Below are 19,757 nucleotides of genomic sequence, written 5' to 3'. Positions count from 1 at the left end.
ACCCCCGGGCGGCCCCAGCTTTTGGGGGGCAGGAGGCCGAGGGCAGCCGGGCAGAGCCCCAGGGCGGCGGCGTGGCCCCCCGCTGCCCCCAGCTCCTTCAGTCGCCCAGGCCTGTCACCCACACGCGTGTGCGTGTCTGTAAGGAGCGAGTGGGGGGTGTGAGGTTGGTGGCTGCTGCCCCTTTAAGGGAGCCCGGGGCCAGCAGCGTTGCCACGGCAACGGCGTAACAGCCGTGACCGGAAGTGATTGGGGGTCAGAGGTCGCTGGCGGCAGCGGGAACATGGCGGCGGCCCTGGCGACGCTGGGCGCTGGCGTGGCCGCGCTCCCCGGGGCGGCGGCTCCCTGAGCGGGGCGGGGAGCCCCCTCCCGCCGCTGCGCTGCCCCGTCTCAGGTGAGGCCGGGCGGGCCGACCGACCCCCGCTGCAGGGCTGACGGGCGGGAGGGCCGGGAGCCGCGGCGGTGTCGGGCAGCGCTTGGGCTCGGCGAGGGTCTCGTTCCGTGCGGGCGAAGCGCCTGCGTTCCCCGGCGCCGGGGTTGCAGCGCCGCTGTTCCCGCTACAGCGGGCGGGGTACACAGAGGGCCCGCGTTGCCGCCTCCTCCTTGGGAGCTCTCCTGGGGCGAGCGGGGTCTCCCGCAGCCCGCAGAAGCCGGTCGGGGCTCGCCGGCGGTGGCTGGGCGGGTTTTCCCGCTGCCGCTCCTCCCGCCCGTCTTGGCGCGGCCGCTGCTCTCCTGGCCTGGTTTGCCCGCTGGCACCGCTGAGCTTTGACCCGAGCGGTCTCTTGTGTCGCGGGGCAGGTGTCGGGACGGGGCCTGCGGCGTTTCGCAGCCGGGCTGTTCCGAGCGTGACCGTGGCCGCGGAAAGCTGCGTGCTAAAAACAAACGCTGGAATTAAGCTCTGTGTGCAGCTCCGCGCTGGTGCTGGCGTCTGTTCGCTGGGATGCGGTACTTGGTGTCACCGGGGTTCTTCAGTCTCCGCCTCGGTGGTGGATGGAGGGGAGCGCGCTCGCGCAACGGGCAGCGCATTTTGCGTAACGGTTACTGCCTGTTGCCACATCTCGCGTACTTCGTGCGAGCTGCCTCTTGTTTTGAAGACAGCGCCTGCTCTCTGCTTTTGGACCCTCAGACTTTTCAGTAGTAGTTGCGACAGCAACATGTTAATGTTTCTCAACCCCAAACTTACTCTGCTGTAACACAGAGAGATTAACAGATGGTCTTTCCCCCCCCTTTCTTCTTACAAGTAGGGAAACTAGGATAAAAAAAGGAGGAAAGCCACGGTATGTCTTAAATTGAACACAGAAATCTGAAACAAGTTGATTGACTTTTGTAATCAGACTTTGTAGTGTTATACTCTCAATGCAAAGCTTCAGTGGCAGCCGTACTATCAGGCTGCTCAGCACAGCAAGGTACAGTTGCACAGCGTGGATACATACTTTGGTCAGTGTGTGGGCTGCAGCTGGAGAGCGTGGTCTCACTCCTTCGCCATCACTGGCCGTGGGTTACTGCTGCTCTCTTTGTAGTGGATTTAGTGGTTGGGTGGTTGCAGGGACAGTTGATCTAACGGTTTTATGGGGATGGCTTTCTGTCAGATGGAAGCTATTCTAGTGAGTGTTTGCTCTGATATGAATGAAAACTGTTTCTCCTCCTGCACTAATGTAATCCAGCTGTGGGTTAAGCATAATGTGAAACTACCTCAAGAAACCAAATTTCAAATTGGTCATTAAAAAAATAAGGACTACGCTTAAAACTTCTGAAAAGTTTGGATTAAAGAAGAGAAGTCGGCCGTGTGTAGGGAATATGTAGTAAGAGTGAAGGGAGTAGAAGTCTGTGAAGGAACTTTCCCATGCTTCCAGAGTCTTTTCTCCATTCACTTCTTGCCAAAGAGCTTCTGTGCTGAAAAAGGGGTCTCTTACAAAGCCTCATTTGGACCTCAGGGTCTGGTCCACCATATGTACTCAGTGAGGCAGGAATCTTGAAGGAAAAATAATACTGTGTCCTACTGTGAAAGCCAAACTGAAGTGGCACAGGGAAACCTTAGTTCTGGTATGTTCCAGCTCCTCAGTCTTGGTGAGTTTTGCTTTCATGGAGTTCCTTACCTTTCTCACAAAAGCAGTCTGAAAAGGAAGTTGGAAGCGTAATGAAGCATCATCTTCACATCCACCTGGGGTTTTAGCAGTGTTAGGGTTACTCGATCTAGCAAATCCTTTCTCCAGTCACTCTGGGGGCAGGCTATCATGTGTTTCATGTTACCTGCAGAGTCACTACTTCTTCAGCAGCTGTTTTTAATAATACCAGGCTAGATGTTTAATCGCCTGTCTCGGTTGCAAATCCTCTTGTTCTTCTGCTGGGTTTCTCTTTAGTTCTGTCCAAGACTTCTCCCTGTTGTGTTTTTATCTCTTATTTTTTGTCTAGACAGTCTCATTTATGTCCTCTCTTTCCTGTCCTTTAGTGTGCTGCTGCCCTCCACTCCTCCCACCTCTGCTTTGCCAAAACACACCTTTTCTTTTTGTTGGCTGCTTTTTCCAGCTTCTTGGGACATGCAGAGTCTCCGTCTCAGTTTGTGCTTTCCTCCTACCTGGTCATCAGGTACAAATGATCTTTGTTTTTCGCTGTCTGTCTTTCCTTGTTTCGTTCTCCTGTTCTCCACTTACAGCCTTGTTCAAGGCTGTCCCTTCCTTGTTCCCTTGTTTCTTCAGGTTGTGGTGCTGAGAACACACAGACAAGATTCCTCGTATTCGGTATGTGATATTGAGTTCCGTAGTCTGGTTTAATGTTTTGTTAGCTACAGACTAATGAGAGCTGGCTTGTTTGCGTTGGATGTGTGGTGTTTGGTCAGCACTTAGAACCAAGAGAGGGGAAAATGGAACCTTTAGAGAGTTGACTTTTTGAAATAGGTCCTGCTCAGTGTGGCCAAAGGCTCGCAGTTTGGTTTTGAATGACTTTTTGTTGACCTGGTGTCCTGTCCCCCTCGGTGGCTAAGAGGAGGTGAACTTGTTCAGTTCTCTTTGCGGTATCCAGGACTCACGACAATGACCAAAGAGGCTTGACTGAAAACAAAGCTTTACTGGGAATTCAGTGAGGGTACAGAAGATGGTAGCTTTGCGACTTTAGAACGACATTATTTTTAATGCAGTAGGGTTAGAATGGATATTGATTTGGCAAAACTTACAACAAACTAAAAAACAAAGCAGATGATTGACAAACTTACAACAACAGTGCCCTTATGTGCCTAGAAAGTCAGAGACAGAGAAAGAGATGAAAACAAAAGGAAAAATAAGAGAAAAAGTATTACCGCCCTTGGATCTAATGATGGTCTTCTGGCGGTGGGCATGTGCCAAGCAGCTTGATTTCAGGGTTGCACAAGCCTGGGCGTTCCGTTCCCTAGTTTCCCACAAATCAAGCACACTTTGGCTAACATGGGGTGAATATTTACACATTTTAAGCAACAGTTATCAGCACTTTTGCTTAATCACTCTTTCCCCATTGGGCTTTACATGTCTTGTCTCCATTTAAAGATACAGCGTTCCTAAAATTCACTGGGCATGCTCAGTGAATAATAGTCTGTGCTTGGGCCAGGGTCCCCAGCTCAGAGGGTGTGATTTTTAATGTTGTAACGAGGGTAGTTCAACTAAGGATACATGAACTCTCGGTTCTGCTGCCAAGTTTGTAGCATAGAGAAAACATTCTGATTAACTGTCCTTCTCAAGGTCCTGTTGCTCCAGCATATGCTTGGTTAAAGATACCAAGTGTTCGTTCTTCTGGCAGGGAGTGGGTGATTCAGTGTTCTAGTGTCCTTGGCTGAGCAGGTCTGCAGCCGTAAGATGTTCCTTATCCTGAACACTGGTTGCTATTCAACAACCATTAATCAGACTGTTGTGCTTCCCACTTGAAATGAGTCGGTGGAGTGGGGTCTTGGTGGTCTCACTCCCTCTACCCGCCCCCCCCCCCAAGTCTGGCCGCAGCTTCGCACAAGTGCTCAGCTTCCTTGTCTGATTTAGGAGTTTGCTTAATTTGAGCACCTTTGTTTCTCAAGACGGATGTTTGAGACAGTCGTTCACTTTGATCTGGGGCTGTACACCTGGCCAAAAAGTAAAGCTTCTGAAAGACAGTTCTGCATTATAAAGTCCATTGTTGCTGCTGAAGGGCACAGTGAGATGCGAGAGCGCAATGTTAGCAGACTTCATGAAATGTAGACAAAAGGTTTAGTCTTTTTCCTAGTCTTTTTCCCTTAGATAAACTTGTTTGCTTGTGAACTTGTTTAGCTGTAATAAACTTAATTTGATCTGTTTGTATTAGGTTTCTTACATGTTTATGGGTTCAAAACAGAGTCAATACAACATTAATCGCTCTACTAGGTTCACACACTATTTCATGAGTTTGAGAAAATGAATTTGCCTTTAATCTGACAGCAGGCTTAGTTTTTGGGTGTTTTTGGTTTTGATTGCCTTTTTTTTTTTCCTCCATTGGGGATTCCTTGAAACACAACTGTGTTTTTTCAGCTTGCTGCTTTTAAACATGCCTTTCCAAGACTTTGCATCTGTGATGTTACAAATCCCATGACTCTTGAGGGTTTTTTGGGGGGCATCCTTTGGTATAATACCTAAAAGAACACAAATAGCAGGTATCAAGGGAACAGGTATTGCTTTCATTCTGGTGGTTTTGAAAGGTCTTACTTAATCTCAAGTGCTTTGTCATTGAGCTTATTGTGGTTTTGTTGTTTTAAGGCATCCAGCATATCTTGTGGTTGAAAGAAATCGGTATCTATTTGCTCTTCTCTTTTGATGGCAGCTTCTGAGTGCTATGAAGGCTGAATGAATGGATTGCCTGAAGAGTCTATATGAAGCATTTACATAGATCTCCACACATTACATGTATAAAGATAATTCATTTTTCTTGAAAATGCTCAAGTCTTTTGTAAAATTACTGTTTGGATCGTGGAAGTGTTCCTATAAACTACTGTGTCCCCAGACAGGCTCACAGTTCTTGGGTGCTTTAATATATGAATGATAGATTGTTTTGTACTCCTTCACCAAACTGGTGAAGTGACGGAGCTGGTTGTAATCAGAAGAGTCAAAAGACAGCCAAGCAGCCAGGCTTTTACAGGAGAAGAAGAAATAGAGCACAACCAAGCCATTCATTTCTCCTGCTAAATCAAAGACAAACAATAGCAGGCAGTGCAGGTACTGGGAAGTACACACAATCATGATTTTTAAATAGGAATGGAGTTACTTTGATTTCCTGAAATCCTGTTAGTTGCATCAAACTGGTAATGGTTGTTGCAGATCAAGATTTAACTTACTGTTCAAAGTAACTGGAATTTATAACGGTTATACATTGAATGAACATGCAGATCTGTGGTTAGTGTGTGATTGTATATTTTTTTTTTTCTTTTAACTTTTACATGGTCAGTATGATAATGATTCCACCCAAATATAAAAGTTAATTGCGAAGTAACAGAAAATATACTGTATAACCCTTCAAATCTGTTAGGAAGACCCTCTCTGGTGTCTGAAATTAAGAATGTTACCGTTTTGCTACAGGTGGGAGCTTGTGTGAAATGCCTTGTATGGCCACTGATGGAGTTTTAACAGTCATAAAGGTGCTGAGAATCCTCTGTTCAGCTTGACCAGAGGAGAGTTGGAGAAGACAGAAGCAAAAGATCTAAACGCTTTTTTTTCCTCAAAGAAAATTCTTTGTGTCTAAGTAATTAATTCCACATAATTTGGTAATTTTGCTCTTAGGTTTCATTATGGTTACTCTTGTCTAGTGTTGGTATTGATTTTTAACATCATTTTCCCCAGTCTTCACACAAGCAAAAATCTACAGCCTTCGTTTGTTCAGATCAAGTATTAGCGTTATGTGTTTGAATTTGGAAGATAGTTGCATATCTTGCGAATTACCCAATGGCTGTTTCATCTTGAAACATTTAGAAATCCATTTTAGTTTCTCATAATTATAATGTTTTAGTCAGACAGCAATCTAAAGTTAGGACAGCGCTTTGGCAGTGATATGCTTGTTTTTCTAAAATGAGCGCAGTTTCTGTGGTTAAATTTTCCTTGCATTTAAATATAGATTTTAATCAGTGTAGGCCAAACTTTCCAACCATGTTTAAAATTAGTTCAAGCCATATTTTAAAAAGTATGTTCTCCCAATGTGATTTAACTTATGTAGAAAAATGTATGCAGAAATGAATGTTTTTAAGCTGATTAATGCTTTTGAAGTGCTTTTACAATTTATTTGCAAAAAAACGTTTATAGACTGGCTCAAGTATGACTTGATACTAGTAGTCTCTTTGTAATAAATACCACTGAAAGCACTTCATGCTGTGCTTCTGAAATTTGAAAGGTAGCCATTCAGAAAGAAACTGTAAATTCCACTCATCAAGCGTCCAAGTTACAGCGTCAAAACAAAGTAGAATGCTTGCTGTTCTTCCAGACTTCGTGCAAGTGTTGTGTTGGAGATTACTGAAGTTTTCATTGATCATCTTGTACTTCTTTAGGCAGAGTATAGTTACCATTTTCAGTTGGTAAGATGAAGTTGTAAATAGATGTATAGCAAGTGTTAAGCTTTGTGTAGAGGATATTCAACATTGTATGCATTCCAAAATGGAGGTGGGAGCGAGTTTGAATTGAATCTGTCAGCTGGCTATTACAACTCCCTGAATTACTGCTAAATGTATGGTAGTTTTGGTTTCTAGTAAAAGTTTTCAGGTTCTTATTAAAAAAAGAAACAAGCAAAAGGACCCTCAAAACTGTTACCCATCTTATATCCCTGTTTTTACCCAAATGCAAGAAAAAAAGGGTCTTTGCTATACCTGGAAAGTTTTCCATTTGGCAGAGTGTTCAGAGATCAAGGGAGTCAATCTGTCAGCAGGCTGCTCTTCAGATAGACCGTTTCTATTCACCACAGGTAGGGTGAGATGCTTTCACAGAGAAATGCGAGGACAAATGTCATAAGAGGGAGATCAGTAGTGTGGATTTCCATTACATGGAATGCATTGGGGTTTTTTGTGAGGTGTGCTGGTTAGCTTTGACACGCTGTTTCTGTAGTGAAAACAATGTAGAAAAGAAATACTGTCCTGGTTTAGATACGGAACTGTGAGAAATCTGACTTAGTTTTTCAGATGCTTCATTTTATTGTTCAGATGGTAGAAGGACTAGATCCTTCTAGTTTTTAATACTTAATCTTACAGTAATCATGTATCTGTTCAGCTGATCTGTTCCATTTGCTATCAAGATCATGTTTGTTACTGTGCTTTTAACGTTGTGCTAGAATGTAAAGAATGTTGGTTTTGAAAAGAATTATAAAACTATAGCAATAGTGAGCAATGGCAAATTTATCAATGACTGGTAAAGTTTACCTTTTTTTCCAATTACTGCAGCTATTACTATTACTTTTAAGAAACTTAAATCGAACAAACACTTTTTGATTTCACTCAATCATTTTTCTCATAAAGCAGACTCTTACCCAGAATTCATGTGATACAGTGGGAATTTGTCAAGCATTCAGCTGACTGAATAGCACTTACATGTTTTGTCCTCATTGAAAAACATCTTTCAACTCTTCTGTTAATATAGAGCCAGGAGGCAGTGGTGACCACGTGCTGATCTATGAAAGTTAACTTTGCAAAGTGAAGCAAACCGCAGACTGACTTTCAGCTTTTACGGTCAGAACTTGGAGCTTGTTCCTTGTAAATTTTTTAGATTGTGTATCAGCTGGAGTTGGGGGCCATGTGTTGCAGGGAAGTCATCACTAGGTCCTTTAACAAAGCCAATGAAGACTACAAAAGAGCAAAACAAGTAGAAGAAATACTTACCTATTAAGTCTCTGTTGGGAGTCAGTCTTTTTTTTTTTTTTTTTTAACTCTCCACTCAGGCAGAACCTATTCCTCTTGAGTACAGTATTTCAGAAAGCATGAGGTAATACACTCATGCCAAGCTTATTGAGCCAATCTATAGAGTCTGGTAAAGTAAAGCTAATAATTTCCTTTCAGCCTCCTGCATAGACAGTAGCTTTCTTCTGGTCTTCCCTCTTCAGCATGAAAACACCACTAAATCTGTCAACTGACCTAGTGAATTCCCTTAAAAAGAAAAGAGTTTTAGCAATTTCTGACCTGGGCAAGAGCCCTTGAAAATAAATTTGTCCTTAGGACAAGTAAAAATGATGCACTGCCAGTGAGCTAATTATGTGTAGTTAGTCATCAGATGGTGGAAACAATTAATGTTCTGGGAATTGGCATGTATTTCGCATTTGGAAAGAGGGTGTTTGGTTTGGTTTAACTTCTCTTAAATAATTGCAAACTCTCTAGGAAGATGGTGTGTAATGTTCTGGGTGCGTTTGATCTTTCTAAACTTTGGGGATAGACTGTTTTGGAAAAGGATTGATTTTACTGCATTTTGTGCTGTCACTGTGAGATGGATAGATTTTGCACTAGAGTTTCCTTAGAAGAATACTTGTGTGTCAATTGATTTACAAGGTATTTTTCATACTCATCTATTTCTAACCATTGAAAGTGACAAAGGGTCTGTCTTTCCCATAATGAAGGCTTTGCTCAGAGAAGTGTGTTCTTTTATTGCGAACATCAGGTTTAAATTTTCACTTGAATACCATTTTAGATAAAATCCTGACAGTTATCCACTATTTCCAGAGTCTGCATGGGTCTAATTTTCATTGCAAAACAGATATTTCATTATTTTGTCATAAATGGTTGTATCTTTAGATCCCAATTTCTAAAATTTACTTAAAATAGTCATTTTTGTGAAAACACTCTTTGCAGATTTTTTTTTTAATTATGTTGTAATAAATGTAGGCGTTGTAGTTATTTATCTGAGTCCTACTGTGAAGAAAGAATATTGGGGTTAGATGTTGAACAGTGTAAGCTCCACTAAGCAAAAAAAAAAAAATCCCATTTTAAGACAATGCTTTAACTGAATAACACGTCTCATTTAGATTTTGACAGTGAGTAAGGGAGCTGTGTTTATCTTGTCTGCCACCTTAGTAGTTTATGAATGACAAATGCCTGCAAAGAAGTCAAGGGTTAAACAGCTGTGTTTTTTTGTGTGTGCTTACTACAGCAGGCCACTGAAAGAACTTCAGAGATGACTGATCTGTAAATGAGACAAAGGCTCTGTAGTTACGGTAGTACGGGAATTAAATATATGCAGAAATGAATATGGCTTGAGTGGTCACAAGAGGGATATTGCCAAAATGATTGTTGATAACACAGGAATACGTATCATCTCTTGTATAAAGGGAAAACAGCTAAAATTATGGGGTTTTTTGTTAAAGTAATTGCAGAAGCCTAGTCGATTGAAGAACAATATGATGTGATACACAGCACCCTTGTGCAGTAGAATATCTTTGAAAATATACTAATAGCAGGGTTTTTTTTGTTAAAGAACCTTATGAAAAGTTGAGAAGATTTAGTAGTAGTAGTAGTATTTTAGTAGTTTGATTATGTCAGTCACATGTTTGTAAGATTTTCTTATGGTCTGTCCTCTCTCTGTGCCGTTGCAACTTGGCAGACCATCACTCTTCTACAACAGCACTATGTCCCTGAAGTGGCTATACCAAATTCTCACTGCCCTTTGTTTAAGGACAGCTTTAAGTTATTCCCACGTTGCCTGTGGCCGCAAGTGTATTCAGATTCTTGTTCATTTTAAATGTAGAGAGTGGCAAATTGAGGAGATAGATATGCCTGTTTTTTCTTTTTTTAACTTTATGCAAGATGTCCATAAAAATCTGTTAAGCAGACTAGCACTGCACATATCATCCATAACTTTGCTATCGTGAGTGCTGGGCATGCAGAACTAAGCTTGCTCTCAGAACAAAAGGTATCACCGTTGTGAGCAGAATGCTAAAATGGGCTTGCGTGGTAGAAAGAAAGAATGATTACATTTCCTGTCTCCATAATCTCTCACTGTGTCGTGAAATAGAGAATTAGCTGAAAAAGGCACATTTAGGACAGGTTTTTGCTGAACTTTTGAAACATGTCATTTATTCATAAACATAAAATAAGCAAACATTAAAATGTGGGGAAACTGTCCGGCAGCTTTGGATTTCAGTGCAAGATGTTCTCTGTGTACAGTATTAACACAGATGATAATGCTTACTAGAAGTATCACAAAATGATATATTGACTCAGAGATACCCAAAGAATGGAAAGTAGTAGTTGCAAAATATTGTTACACATAGAGTTTCACAAGCTGCAGAATATTTTAGAATGAACATTTTCAGCAGTACTGAAAAGTGTCTGATCTGGCAGAAGAGTAATATTTTAATGAAGGCTTATAGCATGACAAGAGGAAAGAGAAATTATCAGCAGGTGTTTCTTCACCACTTAAAGACTGCTGTTACTGCTGTAGCTCTCCAGCCATTTAACAAAGAGTTTACAGTCTTTACAGGGAGTATATATTACCGACTGTAGAGCAGAAGCCTTTGTTTGTTACAGTATACTGTAAAGTTGCCATTTCCTAGGATTTTTGCATGTGGGACCTTAGTTCTTCTGCATGCAACTGGTGCAAGTCTCCCAGCTCTTAAGAACTTGGAATTTGGTGTTAGTATGGAGGAGTGGCTCACCCTTCGGAGCCGCGTCTTCTGTGAGACCTCAGTGTCTGTCCTTCTCTTGAGAAAGGTTGTGGTGTTCTTTTCTGCCAGTTTCAATGTCATGAATGATTTTGATGTTTAGAGTAAAGTTATCAAGAACTTTCATTTCTGACTTGGAAGCTATTTGATATCGAACCATCAGTCTCTTGTTCTTAGCTAGATGATTGCTGCTTTCTTAAAATCTGTCCGCTAAGCTGAACCTTACGAAGAGCTGTTAGAATTCCACCAGGCATGTACTGGAGAGCTAGAATACCAAAGAGAAGTTCATGCTGGAATGAGATCTGGAGAGAAACAAAGTTGTGGGCAAGTATTTTTCCTTTTTCCAAATGTTAAGCTTCAGCCATGTTAATAATATTTCTACAGAAACATTACTGGGCTGATTTAAAGCAAAACTCTAGAACTGTGATATCCCACATGGCATGAAACATTCCTGCTTTTTTTTTTCCTGGTATATTCTTTCATGGAAAGGAAATGAATTTTAGAAAGCGTGTTATACATAAACCACTTGAGACATTCTCTGTTAAGGAAATAACAGCTGTCAAGAAAGATGCAGCCAGTGTTGAGTTATATTAAAAACATTGTAAAGGAAATATGCATCAAGAAAAAGTGGATTAATTAATATATTTTTAACTATTTTTGGTCCGGAGGAAGGTTAGGGAAGTTCTGTATAAGCTTCCTCTAAATGCAACCATTATTAAAAGCCTCTAATTTATTATTTCAGAAGGAAGTTGACTTAGGTAAGTTGTTCGTTAATGTAGAATAAAGAAATTTCCTGACTACAATGTAACTAGTAGGAAAAAAAAGACAAAAAATACTTGGAGTCATTATACTTTACTACCTTCAAATTCTATAAGCTTACTTTCATTGATTCTTCTTTATGGACATAATTTATATCGGGAAGAAAATAGGTTACATTTTAGGATTTTCATATTAACATTTTTATTTGAAAGTTTGTTCTTTTATGAGCCATTAATAGCACTAGGAGGTATTATTTTGCATCTGTAGACAAAAATAGTGAAGTGCACATAAAAAGGTACTTGGATCAGGCATGTGAAATATGATAGGATTTACCCTTCCATTAATCCACTCTAGCCTGCCGGCTTTAAGGAGTTGTACACTGAATATGCAGATTTACTGCAATGGTTTGAAACATAAGCTTTTTGTTTAATTACCACTTTGCTATTTTCCCCATTAATCCGTTCATGCTATCAGATATATCCTGAAATGTAGCAAATAAAGAAACAGTGATGTCTGTTACCTTTCCAGATAATGCTCCAATTTTTTTTTTTCATTTAGGTGAAGAGGTTGAAGGGGATGCTTAGCTGTTATGGTTATGTGACCTACTTAAATGTTCAATTTTTGGTTTTAGAAAAGCATAAATATTGTATATAGGAATGTTAGGTCTTCCTCTTTTTAAGATATCCTGCCTTTTCATTATGATTATTTTCTGAAAGTTCATGAAGATCAGAAGGTTTACTTTTGTTCCTTGAAAATAGTAAAATTACATTTCTCATCTTATAGGATTGCTGCTAGAGACGAGCAGTGGTTGTTCCACAGAATTCGCTTCACACTAGGCTCGTGATCTTAGACTTTGTTAAAATACCAACAGAAACATAAATACCTAATGATTGATGGGCTAAATTTTTTGGTGTCGCCCCCACCTCCACATCTGAATTGACAGTCTGTAATTCCATTAACACATTACCTTTTTTCCCCTTAAAAAACTTACTGTTCAGGACGGCTTGTATTTTAGGAATGCCTGAAAGATTTAAGGAATGCGATCTCTAGAACCCACGTTATTTGTTGCACATGCTTGGTGTTGTATACTGAACTGAATAGAAGATTGAAAGGGGTGATCATCTGAAGGTTTGCTTAGTTAAATACCACTCTGAAGAGCTGGATTTTGCTTTTTACTTGATAAGCAAGGCGCCTAACGTTGTTATTAACAATAACTAATTATGAACTTTGTATTGAATAGTAAGGTTTCAGGTTGGACACCTACAAAATATAGAATGCAAACCTTTCACAGCTGTAGCTGAAGCTAATAGCAACTGTGAACTGTGCTTGTGATGTACTGCACAGTGACAAATACTCTGAAAAAAAATAGTCTGGAAACATTCCAGATTAGGCATACACAATTCATATACTTTGTGCTGTGGATCTTGAGTTATAAAAATATAAATAGGATCTGTTGCGACAATAAATTACTGATGTATAACACTTTCCGATAGTAGTATAATGAGCATAATACGGAGGCGAAAAAAGTGTTTGGTTTTTTTTTTGTCCTAGGGTGTTAAAATTAGCCAAAGCTATTTAAACTGTACTATGAGAAGGGGGGAAAAAGAAATACAAAGTCTTTTCTCCATGTTAACCCTGCTGTCAAAGCATGTGCATTGGATAAGGCAATGCCTCTGTTTGAAAAAAACAAATAAACCTGCCAGGAAGGAGAAGCCTTAATTGTGGTGTTTTATAATTTCTGTCTGTTTGCTTGTGCAGCTTCAGTATCCCAAATGTTTTTTTGAGTGTAATATGAAGGTAACAATTCACTAACAGTGTGGTGGGTGATGCTGAATGTCCCTGATCTCTTAGCTGTGAATCTGGAAAACTGTAATTATGCTGTGGATGACCCCTTACTAAAGATGATGTTCTCCCTCGTGTAAATTCTGATAGTTCTGTATCTGACCTAAATGCTTTTCAGGCTGAAACTAGCTATTGTATGTTAGGCTTCTGCAGAATCAGTTCATCTGTAGTCTGAGACTATGCTTTACTGGCAGTCTATTTTATCATATGCAGAATGGTAGATATCTGAGATCAGTGCTGACTCCAAAGATAAGTAACTAGACTGAGTTCCTGAATATGGTATCAAGACCGCTAATCATGTCAGGGCAGAAAAAAAGAATCTGTCAGTATTCCAAGTTATTTCTACAAAGCAGTTAACAATTGTAAGTGAATTTGCACTTTGACTGAATTACACACATCCTACTTTATGCCTCTCATTTAAGTCTTGCTTTTTCCAGAGTGAAATAGTGCTTTTGTGTATTTACGTATGCATAATTGAGCATATGGTTATTGTTCCAAGGAGAAGTAAGAGGAAGATATAACCTCTTCTAATCTGTCAGTTCACATTTTGAAATTTTCTTTATAGTAACTCTTATGAAAATTGTATTAGCCATCTAGGATCACTTTTTTCAATTTCAGTCTGATGCCTCTGCAATCAAGATGGTGGATGTTGATTGGGATGCTTTCTTCTGAGAAATTAATACTGAACCATTATGACTTGACTGACTTTTAGTGTCTAATTGGTAATAGACAGGTTTGCCCAATCTTAGTTGGCCTTGACAGTGAAGATAAGCCTAAAAATGTAGTTGAAGTTATTTGCTCTAAATATATCTTAGTCCCTTATGATATTTAGAGTGAGACAAAGCTTATTTGATGAACTGGCAGACATCTTTACAGGTGGATAACATGAAGAGATGCAGTTTGAATGAGGTGTGAAGCTTGGAGTTTTAGTTTTATCCTAGTTTAGCTTATTTGATGGCCAGTTAAATATTTTCTTCAGCTGTTGGTCGAGGACACACTAATCATCTTTATGGGTATATCTGATTCCAAATTACAATTAATGTTGTGAATTCCATGCCAGTGAGAAATAATGCTCCTCTATGCACTTTTAAAGAAAGAACTTTGGGGGGAAAAAAAGTTATCGCTACAAATGTCTGTTATGTGTGTGTGTATATGTATGTATTTCTGTTATCTGTCCTGCATAATAGAAATTGACTGAATTATATTGTCGAAATGTGGAAGAACTTTAGAAAAGTTGCAGGGTGTAGATGTTCTTTGATAGGACATCTTGCAGCTGAGTTGAGCTGGTTCTTAATGTGCAGAAAAACCTACTTTCAGTTTTAAAGGGTCACAATATATCTTGATGTAACTTTCCATCTATATGCTTGATATCTTTATCTGACAGTATAGAAGCTAGAGATGGAAAGTTATAAAGATGAATTATTTGACTACATTGTGTTATGGGACAATTGATAGATGAGTCCCATTAGCCATGTTGTGTTGAACTGTAGCCAGCAATTTTGCAATATTTTAAATCCCTAGAGTTCCTGAACAGATGGAGGAGAATCCTTTTCTGATATTGGTTCTAGAAGGGATTATTATTTATTTTTATTGTAGTTTGGTCTAAGAATTTCAGTGAAGTATCAGGAAATTATTACATTTTTCCTTAGTGACTAATGGAGTCAAACCTGTTTTGAAGCGTGGAATCTGTGACCAGTAAAAAAGGGTTTTGATCATGCTGTTAGAGGTTTAAGATCACTTTACATTTCTTTTTTTCCCCATAAACTTCCTAAAATCCCACCAGTATAAGTCATAAGCTATTTATCTGTACACTTTAATTGTATTTGTTGGGTAGAGAATCCTGTAAGAACAATCTTGTGCAAAGCTGATTTTGCGAGTTTTTCTTTGTTCTGTTCGTTACACTTGTGATGATGCTTTTCTATTTCTATACCTCTTCAAATTTTCCAATTTATCAACATTTTGAGATGCGGAAGGTGATTGGTCTGAGTGTCTTTGTGCCGTATGATTTGAAGATAAGATGCATCTGTAGCAGCTGCCACTGAATCCTGAAGCAATGCCAGGATATTTATAATGAGTTTGCTAGAATGACTTTATTTCTTGCTCTGTCACAATTAACCTCTTTCTTCTTTGCCATAATATTAGTTATTAAAAGTTCTGATGTCTTAAGAAATGCTTATCAAATAGCTTCTCATTCTCTTTGTCCATTAGTTCCTTTTTTGCATACTGCAGATTACTGTAAATTACTCTGGAAAGCACTATGAAAAACTAATGGCTTAATAAAAATAAGTGAAAAGGATCTTTCAGTTGTTGCTCGTGTCTTCTGGTTTACCTATATGTTTGGTACTGGGTCCTGTTACCAAAACGTGGAGATAGAGACAAATGTTGGCAGACCAGTGAACTTGTTTGGTCTGGAGTATATTTACCTTTTCCTAAAGTAATTTGAACTATTTTGTTAGGCTGTACTATGACACAGAACTACTGAGACCTTACACACATTATAAAAAGTTTTAAAATTGGAAACAGTTTCACCTGTTTTTGTCCTGATTTATTTTTGGTAATGATTGGTATGAAAATGTCATCTTTATTTTGTTGATTGTCATGTTCTGTCTTTTAATCTCTTGTTAGTTTTTCTCTCAGCCTTGCAATATTGCAAAACAACATTATAAGCTTAATCATTTGCTTCAGGAAGTTTAAACTGAAATGGAGCTGAGGACTGATGAATTTTTAAGTGGCTTTATAGTCTCTTAATTCTGTAGCTAGCAGGGAGGTGTTTTCAGAAGCACTGGGATAACTCAGAGTTTCCTAAAAGTTTACCTTCATTATTCTGGTTTGAGTTAGGACCAGGACCAAAGGAATTATTCTAGTGGTTAACAGCAGAAACACCCTCATGCTGAATTTGGAGGGCCATAAGCTCTCTTTTTGCTTGTTGTAGAAACCCTGTGCAGCAGCTGAAGGGACATTCAGTGGCTTAACTTCTCAGCTAAGAAAGACACTGTGGGTGCTTCCAGAAATTTTTAGGGTGGAGACCCCGCACAAACACATGCCAGCCATACTAGAGAGAGTTCAGTGAAGGGAAGGGCCACAAGGATGACGAAGGGACTGGAACATCTGACATAATGAGTAAATGCTGAGAGAGCTGGGACTCTTCAGCCTGGAGAAGAGAAGGCTCAGGGAGGAGGATCTCATCAATGTGTCTAAACACCTGAAGGGAGGGTGCAAAGAGGACGGAGCCAGGCTCTTGTCAGTGGTGCCCAGTGATAGGACCAGAGGCAATGAGCATTAACTGAAACACATCAGAAAACAGTTGGTTTTTTTTTTTTTTACTTGGAGGGTTAGTGAGCGCTGGTGCAGGTTGCCCAAGGAGGTTATGGAGTCTCCCTCAGAGGTATTCATAAGCTTGACTAGACGTGGTCCTGGGGAACTGGCTCTAGGTGGTCCAGCTTGAGCAAGAGGGTTGTACCAGATGACCTCCAGAGGTCCCTTCCAACCTCAGCCATTCTGTGTAATTCTGTTGTGCAAATGTCATACAATCTTTATTGGTTTGAGATCACCCAGAGGTGGTTCGCAGGGGAAGATGATTCTCCTTCAAATAGAAGATACCTTATTTACTCCTTTCAAGCTGTCGTCAGTTACAGAGGAGATAACTAGCTTAAAGTAAGTTGCAGAATAAGGGGTGTTATATGGGAACAAGGTTCCTTTCCTCTTTTAAGTCTTAGGAAGCATGTAAATTGAGAACTGAAGCAGTAGTTTTAGTTGCTGTTAGAGCAATTTAAATGTATGTTGTAACTAAGCCACCATAGGAAAATAATTTTCTTTCCTGAGGGAGGAAGGACAGAAGCACTTGCTGTGTACTCTGTTTTGCTATAGGCTGTTTCTCCTCTTGTGTAGTGGTCTTGTGCTATAAGAAGGGCAAGAAGCACTTTAAACACAGGAAAATGTGGTTGTTAAGCTACAAAAAAAAGAGGTTTCAAGAGCATGCGTAGTATCAAAAACAATTATTCTTGATTTTGCTTTCATTTTGAGAGCAACAGTTTAAATAAAATTATAAAAAAGTGACTTTCCTTTAGGTGATGGAAATCTGCTTGTCATTTTTGTAGTGAAAATGCTCTCATTTTGAAATGCTCGTTTATTTTCACAAGTTTGGAGTGGCTCTAAATTCAGTGACTTCAAAACGTGCCTGTACATTTTTATTGGCCTTCTTGACACACACTTTGTTGTTAAATGAAACATTTTTATTGGCACAAAAATATTTGCCCTACCTATTTTCATTTTGCTAGTAGTGGGAACGGTAACATTAAAGGCTGTTTAAAATATATGAAAGGAGTTCTGGGGTCATTCCCCACCTGTTGTTTATTTTGGTTTGTGCAAGAACAATGAAAAGTAATCATGTTGGTGAAGTTCTATCATCTAAGTAGCAATTTTGGAGGCTAACATCACTGTATCCTGCAAGGTGTAGATTTAGACAATTTACACATCAACAGGTTTGGGTGGCTTCTTCAAGCAAAACTGGGACTTCTGGGATAATGAACAGTGAATGTTGGCAAGAAAGGTCACTTCTTAGCTTTAAAGTAACCTAGAGTACATTGTACTGAATTATGGAACAAAAAGCTATAAATACAGAAAATGTTTGATTAACTTCTCCTTTTCAAAGTGTCTTGACCTTTATTGAGTTCCCCTGGCTGACATTTTTAGAAGATTTTAGTACTATTTCCTTTCATTATAAAGGGTTTATTTGCGTATTTGCTCCCACATATTTTATTGTCATCTTCTCTGCCATTTGATTTTCTTCAGCTACAACAGTATCTACATTTCATATCAGCGTGGTTGCTGCAGTAGTGTAGTGATGTGGTCCTTTTTTTATATAAAATTCTAGAAATGCATTTCTGTATGTAGACATTATCTTGTTAAGCAGAAGAAAATTAAAGCAAACATGAGTGAAAAAAAAATAGCAAAGCTGAGAAGCACCTACAAAACCATTTGAAAGACAGCATAATATATTCAAATTAGGAGTAAATCACACAGGGTTCACATCACATAATTTCAAAACTAAAAATAGAAAGATATTAGCTGCATTTTCTATTTAAAGGTAATGACATATTTAGTCAGACAACGCAAGTGAGTCATAGTATTGCATTGTTATTGTATAAAATAGTGATTGTCAGTTGTTTCTTATGCTCTTCATATTGTAGAGGGGGAAAAAAAACCCACTTCTCTGCTCAAAGTTGCTCAGACATTTCATAGTCTGGGGTGGTGATGAATAAATTATACTATAAATAATGCAGGCTACAGGAATATGTTTTTTTGTTTTGTTAGACTAGACTTCTCCAGTTGGCATCTTTCTTTCCTTTTCTTTACACCCCCAGTGGTGTTAGCGACATAGGCTGTACAAGATTACAAATAATTTTTACAGGGAGTCATTGCAGACTTTTATCTTTTTACATGACTGCTCATACCGGTTCTACTGTCTAAGATGGTAGCTCCCAGCTGTTCCTTAAAGGTCATGCCAGTGGTGCCTGTTAATATGGCTGTGTCCATCCTTTCCCCAGTTCCTATCCTGCTGTTGCTGCAGCAAAACGGGAACTTCCTCCAACAGTTAAAGGCTGATTAAATCTTAGTAGTTGGCACCTTGGATGGTTGGCTAGCTCAACAAGATCTTCCTGGCTTGGAGACATGGCTTCTCAAGAGCATCCCTTGCTCTATAATAACTGTCTAAACAAATCCCGGATGTAAGATTGAGTTTTCTCCTTACTACTTTCTTCCTCTTTATGTGCTCTGAAGCCTTTGTTTTACATAATCTGAGGTGCTGTTCACAGCAAACAGTGCTTTCTAGTAAGATATTCCATAAAATGGAAACTTTTCCTTAGAACAAGATAGCGAGTTTAGACTTTTAAATTTTATTTTAAAGATTTCAGGAGAGGATGGAGGGTGATGATGAGAATCACTGGTCTGTTGCCATTAAGAAGGTTACAGGCTTTTAATCTCCTCACTTCCAGCTAACTACCTGCTACTGATAGTTGAGTGAAGCTGAGGGTGGGATTTGTGCCTTTATTGCTCGAATGGGCAAGTTGTCTGGCTGCTGTCAGTCCTTTTCCTTTATGGATGTGGGTACTCAGCAACAGTGAAGAAGGGTTTAAAGATTGCTGACAGAACAAAGGGATTAGGTCTGTTTACACAGAAGACAAGATCAGCCTGCTAATGAATGAGTAATGTTGAGAAGGTTATAAGCCCAAGTATTTTATGGCTTAAGATAAATGTTAACAGAGACTAAGAATAAGCTTGCCATCATTGCCCGTGGCAGGCTTTCTTCCTGCACCTTCTGATGAAGTACATGATTCGAGACGCTGTCAGACAGGATGACTGGGTGGACTACTGCTGATTCAGCTTGGAAATTTCTGTGTTTTTTCCACTGGTCATTTCTTTCTTCAACACTGTACATAATAACAAAGTCTCTTAGGTCAAGACACTGTAAATATTCATTCTCGATAAATGTTGTACTTTTAAACACAAGTCAGATCTGAGTTTATAGAATCCTTTCTTTCTTCAGACTGGGCAGTCTTCCAATTTTCTGAGGGCAA

The 19,757-nt window shown here is 39.6% G+C and overlaps 1 protein-coding gene across 2 annotated transcripts in view; it reads left to right on the top strand.

The window, feature by feature from the left end:
- The first annotated feature begins 268 nt into the window (after positions 1–268).
- LCLAT1 (lysocardiolipin acyltransferase 1) overlaps positions 269–19,757 on the top strand; it is a 121,551-nt gene continuing 102,062 nt past the window's right edge. For both annotated transcript variants that reach the window (XM_075413131.1, XM_075413129.1), the window contains exon 1: positions 269–391. The gene's annotated coding sequence lies outside the window, so the exon portion shown is untranslated. The remainder of the gene's footprint in view (positions 392–19,757) is intronic.

This window comes from Opisthocomus hoazin, chromosome 2 (assembly GCF_030867145.1).
Source record: "Opisthocomus hoazin isolate bOpiHoa1 chromosome 2, bOpiHoa1.hap1, whole genome shotgun sequence".
Lineage (NCBI taxonomy): Eukaryota > Metazoa > Chordata > Aves > Opisthocomiformes > Opisthocomidae > Opisthocomus > Opisthocomus hoazin.
The sequence above is the reverse complement of the archived record's forward strand: the minus strand, read 5'-3'. Positions and strand labels throughout refer to the sequence as shown.